Below are 9,400 nucleotides of genomic sequence, written 5' to 3'. Positions count from 1 at the left end.
AGAGATTGGCAATTTTACCCGGGGAAACTCAAACTGCCTGAGAGGAACTGGAGCGTTGTACGGCCGGCATCCTGTAATGCCATGTCAAACCATTTATTTAGCGCCGCACCCAGACTACGTGGCACTTTACTCAGATATACGGGGGGCTATATTTCACCGGGACGTAAAATATTAGGGTAGGCAATACCCCGTGCCATCTTTGCCGTGCTGGAAAGGGCAGGGAAATTTCCCCCAGGACCCGGCAAAGAGATATTTTATTTTCTGGATGGTTACATCAGGTGGGTCCCTATTATCACCGTGTAGTGCCCTGATCTGTGCCAGACAGGATGGCATCCTTTGTTGAACTGGGGAGACCACGTATTTACTATTACTTTGAACTGGTCAAATACTTGGAAATAAAGTGAGCCAAGTTTGAGTAGCATGATATGAAATTGTCAAGTACATCCCGTGGTATGACAATAACTGTTGTCAGGGCTCGAAATACTTTTTTTTTCTCCGTTGCACTACCGGGTTGCACATTGAAGATGCACCAGACAAATTTTACCTGCACCACTCAGAATTTAGCAAGTGTGGACCTTACATTGTACTAAAAACAGTTTAGAAACTATTGCCATAATTTAATTCAAACTTCATAGGTAGTAACAGTCAATGCAGCAAATAAAAATCCGCATACAAATGTACACCTGAGTGTGCATTTTGTAAACCCAGTACATGGACCAGCACGGTTTCAATGTCACCTGCACTAACCAGGTTGGTTGCAGGTGGTATTTCGAGCCCTGTACTGTTATGTGAGAGAGAGGTGAGACCGGTATGTGACTTTAACCTGATGGTTGTACTAAAAATAACAGATAGAAGCTACCTGTACATGTACCTGTCCTCAGATCCATTAATTTTCATCACAGCTGACTTCAACCTCTGCCATGGATAATGCATCATGTCTGTTAGTAGAGCTGTAAATCTAAAGCAGCTCTCTCACTTTCTCTCAGGGCATTGACCAAGTGCTACATAAAAAAATATATATAATATGTATATACAGGAACTGTTGATTCAAGTTCGCGACACTTGAATTTCAAGAGTCTAAAAGGTTATATATTAAATCCTTTATTAGCTCCTTACAGTTAGAAAAGAAAGTTGCATACTTGCCGAAAATAGAATTGTTCAAACATATTATGACATCCAAGCGAAATGTTATAATTGAAAAACTATGTAAATTTGTTCATACATGTTTCAAAAAGAGAGAAGAGATCCTGTAGGTAGATCCTGTAGATAGAGAAATAGCACACGAATGTAACAATATTGCTTCTTCTATTCTTGTTACCAAGTTATTTAACTTAAGTGCATCTGGCCCGTGTAGGGCGTGAACATGCAATAAAGTTCATTGTCATTAAATTTCGCAGATAAAACAACGCAATGGAATGAACTAAACTTATACACTAGAGAAAGCTGACCACAGGAGCACGTACGTGTAGTTTCTGCTGCCTTCAGTGGGACACCATGCACATTAACTCATTTAATGGCCCATAAAAATGTTCCCCAGCTTGTTTAATCAGCACTCGGGACTGCCGCAATAATGATGCTCACCAAGAAAGTGATATCATCGCCCTCCTCAGATTACTCCTAATCCCAGAATTATCGTGTTCTAAGGCTGATTGTTGTATCTGGATAATCAGCGAGGCCCACAAACAGTAGAGGACGTAGGAGGGGGAAGATGAAAGAAGTTAGTCTAGGCCACTCAACCTTTGACCTCCGGGGCATTGTTGTGCATGAGGAGAGTGTGAGAACTAATGACCCGTACGTGTGAGTGATTGCGCTGTCACCGCTGTCGCTCATATTAATTTTCACATCGTAATGGCTTCACCATAAGTGAATGAGTGACGTTTGAAAGTTTCTGCAGATAGGTAATAATTAAATGCTGTTAGTTTATATTATCATAATACTGAAATTGAAGTAGCATGGCCATTTGTCACAGTCGTAATGTCTTTACCATAAGTGAACGAGTGACATTTTAAACTTTCTGCAGGTAGGTAATGATTAAAACCTGCTGTTACTTTAATACACTGAAACTGAAATGTTGTGGCCAAGTGTAACGGTCATCAGGACTATATATATAGCCAAAACCATCATGCTCTTATCAGATGTATCAGATTGAAAAAGTTGCAAAAATATCTACAAATAATATAAAATCCACTGCAATAAAATCATCAGTATTAGCTTTAAAACGAGACATTTAAAATCCGTGATCTTTGTACAAAATTAAATCTAATAGAACGATATGTGATGTCATTTTCTTTTCATATTCTGGGATATTCAACGGAAAAGATGGAAGGATCACCATAGAATGGACCAGCATGACACCATTAAGTTATCATCATGACACTAAGTGAAATGTTAAGAGGGACAGAAAACCGAGAAGGGTGGAGAGAACTGGTTGTCAGATCTTATTTATTCTTCTGTGCCCCATGCAACAGTCGAACATTATTAGACTAAGGAATTCTAGTAGATAGATGACCGAGATGATGATGAGTTTAAACTGATTTAGTATGGGAATGACATAAATTCAAGTTGTTAACTTTGGACAACAGACATCTAAGACTATTTTTTACTGATTTCAGACTTGCTGACAGCAGCTCAAGCAGGAAAGGTAATTCATTACTTTCATGTTTCTATTTTATAGTCCTTGTGTTTCTTGGTACACACTAGCCTCTAAGCAGACTCTTGGAGTCTGGATTTTGGAGTACTGAAAATGTGCTGTTCACTCCAGCCCTGGAACTGTGTACCAAAGCACAGTCTTTCCCCTCAGACACTGTTTTATTGTTTGTTTATTGTTTATTTAACCAGAGAAACATATCGCCCTGGAGGGCAGTTTTCAATGCACCCTGGGGGCAATCCCCAAACACAATAAAATTATAATACAACAATAAGTAATCACTGAAGAAAACTTATGTACAATCAAGGGGCAAATTAAAATAAGGTAACTTAAGCACGAAGAAGTCAGAAGAATAAGTGGTCCAAAATAGACATACATCAAATAATATCAAATCAATCATACAGAAATCAAAATAAATAATTGAAATAATTTACTGTTAGTATCCCAATCTAGCATTATTCTTGAAAATCCTATAAATTGAAGGTGTGTGGCCTTCTTTGGGAAGTACAAAATGACAACAGGTGGCATTTTAAGAACATCGTTCAGTCCAAACATTGAGTCTTAAGCGAGAAAGATCTGACTGAAATGATTGATGAAGAATACTGGAAGCGTAACTTTGTTGATGCTTTAACTCTTAAAAGAATTCTGTATGTAACGCTATCTTTTATGACAGTGCCATTTCAATGAATGTTTCAGGTCAGGAAACAAGGCACCCAGAAGGGGACTCCATGCCAACATTCCCAGTGTGACTGTTCTGACTTCTCCGCCCCACCCAACTCCTCTGTAAAGTCCTCCTCCCGACAGTGCACCGGCTGTCAGCACCTGGAGTCAGAACACAGGTTAGTCCATGGGCCGGGTCCCCAAAAGTGACAATTGTTACCAAACAGAGGGACAAAGGATGAGTTTTCTTCTAGTAAATCTCATAAATACGTGATAACCGTTGCAGTGTTGTGGCTTTGACCCTGAACATTAACCCCCAACAAACCATTGTCCTTTTCTACTTTTAATGCAAAGGGGAGTGGCAAATAATCAAATAATAATAGATATTTTTCAATGAAAACTTTACGGACGTATAAATTAGAAACCAAGGATTACAAAAATGTTGCTTTTATTCCGATATGTAATTTCTATGAGAAGTTAGGAGCTTTTGAAATTTGACTTTTTGTAAAAATTTGGTACAAAAAATTAATGTTAAACTTTACTTTTGAAAACCTGTGATATTTATGGCTTCACCACACCACGAAGTGGTGTGGTGAAACCATATTGCTTTTTCTGATGTTTCTTCTTCTTCTTCTCCTCCTGCCATTTTTTAAATGGATTCAGCTTCTTCATTTTGGGGCCTAAGGACCTGAAATTTGGTATGGAGGTACAGTGGGCAAATACCCCCAGGCGTTTTTTAAATTTTGGTGATACAGGCTTTTAGAATGGTTTTATTTGAGCTTTTTGGCTGTGTTATAGCAAATGTATTACTGTGCTGTGTACCACGTTTGGGCATGAGTCATCACAATGGAATGCAGGGCATCAACCAATAGGCATGCAGCTTTCCTCTATTCTTCTTGCTGATTGGCTGTTGGGATTTAACTTGATTAACACTTGCACAGAGCATTTCCACCTGCACAGAGCATTTCTTGCTGATTGGCTGTTGGGATTTAACTTGATTAACACCTGCACAGAGCATTTTCATACTGACAGTATGTCTGTATTCAAGTGTTTTGGTAGGTATTTCAAGCTTTCCTGCTCCAGCATTGGAATGCGGGGCATGAACGTTTTTTTTTTATTTTGAAAATCAACAGTTTGCATTATGCAATTAAAAATCCTAACCAATAATGTAGGGAATAGCTATCCAACTGTTGTTTTAGTTGTATGTTACTTCATATTATAGTTATATCAATGTAAATCATTGTTTTCCCTTGTGTTTCTCATTCTTTCCCTACCATGTCGTAAAATGTGGTGAAGCCATCACTGTATTTGCTCCTAAGCAAATATTGGCCTTTCTAGTATAGATTCTATATTGACACAACAAAAAAGTACAGTGACTTTTGTATGGTCTTCTACAATGAAAGATCTAACAAAGCTAAATACATGTGTGGATAACGTCATCTTACTAACAGAGTATGTATGCTGTAACAATAAAGGTTTAACTATTCTCTTACATGTGTATCCAGACTGCCCACCAAGTTTGACCAGCAGCAGGCCCGGGAGCAGGCTCAGGCAGACAGGACCGCCTGTGTGCTGCCTACCTGCCACTGTCAGGGCTTCATCAGACCCACCAGTCAGAGGTGAGATGTCACCTGTTTGTTTTTTGTTTTTGTTTGTTTGTTTGTTTAGAATCTTCATCAGTAAAATACATCAGGACCTGGTACATGTGTGCTTACTAGTCCTGCCTACCTGCCACTGTCAGGGCTTCATCAGGCCCACCAGTCAGAGGTGAGACGCTGGGGATCCGATGTCACCTGTTTGTTTGTTTAGTTATAAAGTTCACACTTTGTTCCAACACAAGGAAGAAAGTAGAAACCCACCATAAATTTGCAGTCAATCTCGTCAACCTTCGTCAGATGTATGATGCACAGTCAGAAACATGATGATGTCAGGATCGCATCAAAAGTCACGGTTCAGAGAGGGTTGATGGGCCCTGATGTAAACTGTGTCCTTCACACCCCACAAAAAATAATCCTGCTTTCATTCGAATGTTTGAATGTTTCATTCAGACGATAAACCGGACAGTGATTGAGTTTGTTTGTTTATCTTGAAAGTTCATTTGTGTTGGTAGATCATTATGAAGCAAGTTTAGATTATAATTCACAACACAAGAAATTGAATGTTGTCAGAAAAGCAGCTTTATAAGTATGCACTATTGTTTGATATACAAAAAAGTAAAGACAACTTTTTTTTAAAGTCCAAAAGGAAACAAAAGTTAGACAAGACAAGGGTGATGCATTTGAAACATCTAATAGATACATTGTAGTTTTAAAAATCTATCCACTTGCACAAGTAACAATGTTCTTGCGATGCACCCTGCAATATTTCCAGCCCTGCGCCTCCACACAGGCAAATGAGTGATGACTTCTTGATTTAAAAATCTATCTACATTAATTTTGTAGTTGCTTGAGTAAGAGACTCAGTATTCTTGTGATGCACCCTGCAGTACATTTTTTGTATTTCAAGCCCTGCACCTCACACTCCACATAGGCAAATGACTGGTGACGTCTTGATTTACCACCGTCCTTACTTTCCTAGTTTACCAGACCAGACCTGTGATTTGTCGTCCCCCTGTTTTAGAGTCTGAACGTCCAGGAATATTGGTGCGTGATGCTGCATACCTAAACCCACATTTAGGTTCAGGTCCGGATTCAAGTCCAGAGGTTTAGGCTCAGTTCCGGACTTGTAAGTCCAGACCTAAACCCATGGCATATACAGAATTGCATGTTGGCAACCTTGCAATGTTGTCTGGATGAAACTTTGGCCACACAACATGGAGGCTGGTACTTAATGATGCCCGATGGCGATGTTTTCTTCATTTTGCAGCAAAGATTTTGCAATCTATGGAAAGTTTTAGGTGGTTTGGAAAGAAAAGGGGTATATGTGAAATGGTCTTTTATGGTAATAAGTCTATCTGGACTCGGTTCTTGACTTTTAGGTTTTTTTGGACTTGAACCTAAACATTCTTAGAAGTCCGGATCCTAGTCCAGTGAACCGGTGCGCAGCACTATTGGTGGTTGATGGATATGAAGGATGCGGGGATGCTGATGTGAGGAATAGCCCATTTGTGTGGTGTATATTCGGGGCGTATGGTTCAAATGGCGGGGCAGGGACTTGACACGGAAACGGATGGGCTCTCCCCACAGTTCAGGGGTTGGGGTACATTTGAATACCAATCTGACACTGTAGTGTACATGTAACCTTGATGGTGCACTTGTGTAAGGTTTCCACCTGCACAAAGGATAGTTCCTTTACTGGTCTCTGCTGACTCGCTTCCTGTGAAAGCTTTTTAGGATTTCTACATTTTTCCCAGTTGGTTTACATTTGTGATCCTTGCATTTGACATGCTACAGGTGCACACTGGTACTTGGACATGTTAGAGTACCTAGTATATGCTTTGCAGGAAAGTTTGTAGCTTCCTTGCCAAAGTTGGTAAGGATATAGGCATTAACTGCACCAGAAAAAATTCAACAGTTCAATCAACTCTGTTTTGGTATTTTGTAAATGTTTAGTTCCTTGTTAAGACTAAAAGGTTTAACTTTTTTTTTAAATTACCATCATACTTGTCAAGATGGCTCTCTACACTGACTGACACATAATCTACATTTTTCATTCAAATTTTTTAAAGAGTTTGCTGCAAAGCCAAAAGGCTACTTCTGGGCACTAAAGTAATTTGAGTAGAAACTTACTGCTGTTGCTGAAACAACAAAGCATGGAAGGATGACTGTTCAACAGAATCCCTCCATCCATGTATACTTAGCTATTTGTTTATATGCAATTAACTTCATTGTCATTTATTTTCCTCATTTTCAGGTACAATGTCCTTCAGAACCCTAGGCTGCCCACACATGTTTCTCACCATGTACTAACTCTTGATAAGATGTCACAAAATCTTCACAACAGTAGCGAGGGATTTTGCTTTTTTTTCACTTATTCCAAAAGGGCCGCTGTTTGTTTGATATTCTTCATCCCTTGTTCAGCGTCATCTTCCAACGTAGCCACACTGTCCCTGTGTCTGCCTGCGCGAGGTACAAGGTTGTAATAATAATGACAAATATGCCACTTACAAAGTACGTCTAGGGGCCACCCGGCTGCTAATGGCTGGGGCAGGAAGTTGACGTGAAAATGGATGACCAGTGGCATTGGCGTCATCCTATTTTAGCGGCGCTGCCCTGTGGTCTATAGCCGAGCCTGACAGGGCGAACTGTCCAGGGGACTCCGCTCTGACAGGCCATTCAACATCCTGCAGGCAAAAATATTCCTAAAATTAGCTCCCAAACTTTCGCAAAGTCCTACTCTTACAAACTTCCCTCTGAAGTCGCAGAATTTGCATGTAGATCACCAGTCCTACGGTTGAGGTCTGGACGTCCTTTGTAGTGACTCCTAACTTTGATGGTCCAGGAAACCAGAGGACTCGAGCAGCAGACAGCATTATTATGCCAGATAAATTGAGCGTTTTCATAAGACAACTTTCATCTGATAAATTCGGACATACAAGAGATAAAGGTCTCCACCCGTCTGCGGTGGATGGATGTATTGAATGTGAACGGGAATTGTGAGCTACCTGGAAGGGTCTGGCCCTTCTAGCTCCTGTATGAGCCGGGCGCAACTTATCAGCGAGCTGGCTCTAATGGTCAAGCTCGGACAAAAGCGGCATGAGCAAATGGCCGGACTGCCCCTGGCTGTAGCGGGTATGGAGGGGAGAGTCCAGATAAAAAGGCAGGGCCTACTTTAGATGGAGAGACAAGGACGCTTCAAAATGAAGACAGTGTTCATCAACATGTCAAAGGGGTTTATGACTTGTCCGTTCCGAGAAAGAAAAGAAAGAAGAAAAAAACGACGATTCGGTGGGTAACGGTGTAACTCCAGGTGACAGGAGCCCTCTGGCCATGTCCAGAATGTCCCCCAGGTGAATTGTGGAATATGGGAAAATGCGCAGTTGTACACAGCATACTGAGATGATCCGGGAAACAAAATATTACAGATTTCGAGATCTTTTAACTGTCAGGTAGCATGGTATCCATCCTTATTCTACCTACAGTCTCTCTCTTGATTGCTTACTGCAGAATCGTTTGCCAGTGGTCTCTCTATCAAAACATTCAAAGAGACATTTCAGTATTCGCCTATGCATGATGTAGCACAGATTTTGTGATCTTTTCACTGTCAAGTAGCATGAGGATATCCGTCCTTATTCTTGCTCCAGTCACTCACTGTCTTTCCTGCAGAATAGTCTGGCGTGCAGTCGTCTCTCTATCAAAGAGAAACGATTGGCATTTCAATATTTTGCCTAATTATAGGCGAGAGCTCTAATTGGCTCTGAGTCACACGGCCTTCGTAGTGGCATGGTAATGAAGCTGAGCGCAATGAGAGTCGGCGACATTAGTATACAGCACGGTGGAAACTGGGAATCACAGAAACACACTGTTGAGGGACAAAATGACAAGCACAATCCTTCACTCTGTGCAAATGAATAAAAGCTGAAAAATGGCACTTCTTTTTATCATTTTTGAAACCTATAGATTTTTTGATATTGTATAAATTTCATTTTTGAATTTTGCTTTTAAAATTAACTAGTTCAGCCTCTGCTTTTTCTAATAGTAGGTTAAATAATAGGCTTGACATAGTTTTTAACGAATGGATGATGTGTTAGATCTTTATTGAACATACATGTACATAACGTTACATACATACCCGCTGAAGAATAGCTTGTTACAGGTCTCCCATTACGTTTGCTAGCTGTCATACCTGTGTGAAGCCCTTGTGTAACAGACCTGCACTTGTTTCTACTCCATTCTCACGTCCCAGTTTGAGAGAGAAGTCAAGGCCATGTGATTTCTCAGAATGTCTCCGGCACCGACGTCTCAGGAGGGCTTGTGTCTGTTGTTTGCAATGATGGCCTTAAGATAGTTTCGATAATCTTAACCACCGGGGAAGGAAGACTGCCGGTGTCAGGGAATGTCTGGGAAACTCGGTGCGGTTAGACACTCCATACCCAAAGGAGCGGACAGAAGGTCAGAGTGGGGCTGTTTTTTGAAAACAAGGGTGCAAAACGAA

The 9,400-nt window shown here is 40.6% G+C and overlaps 1 long non-coding RNA gene across 1 annotated transcript in view; it reads left to right on the top strand.

Moving 5' to 3' along the window:
- Window positions 1–4,973: 4,973 nt before the first annotated feature.
- The window catches only part of LOC109482426, a 29,572-nt gene continuing 25,145 nt past the window's right edge, over window positions 4,974–9,400 (top strand). The window contains exon 1 of the long non-coding RNA XR_002140948.1: window positions 4,974–5,074. This is a non-coding gene — a long non-coding RNA (uncharacterized LOC109482426). The remainder of the gene's footprint in view (window positions 5,075–9,400) is intronic.

The sequence above is a fragment of the Branchiostoma belcheri genome, unplaced genomic scaffold (assembly GCF_001625305.1).
Source record: "Branchiostoma belcheri isolate BF01 breed outbred unplaced genomic scaffold, Haploidv18h27 scaffold6, whole genome shotgun sequence".
Taxonomy (NCBI): domain Eukaryota; kingdom Metazoa; phylum Chordata; class Leptocardii; order Amphioxiformes; family Branchiostomatidae; genus Branchiostoma; species Branchiostoma belcheri.
The sequence above is the reverse complement of the archived record's forward strand: the minus strand, read 5'-3'. Positions and strand labels throughout refer to the sequence as shown.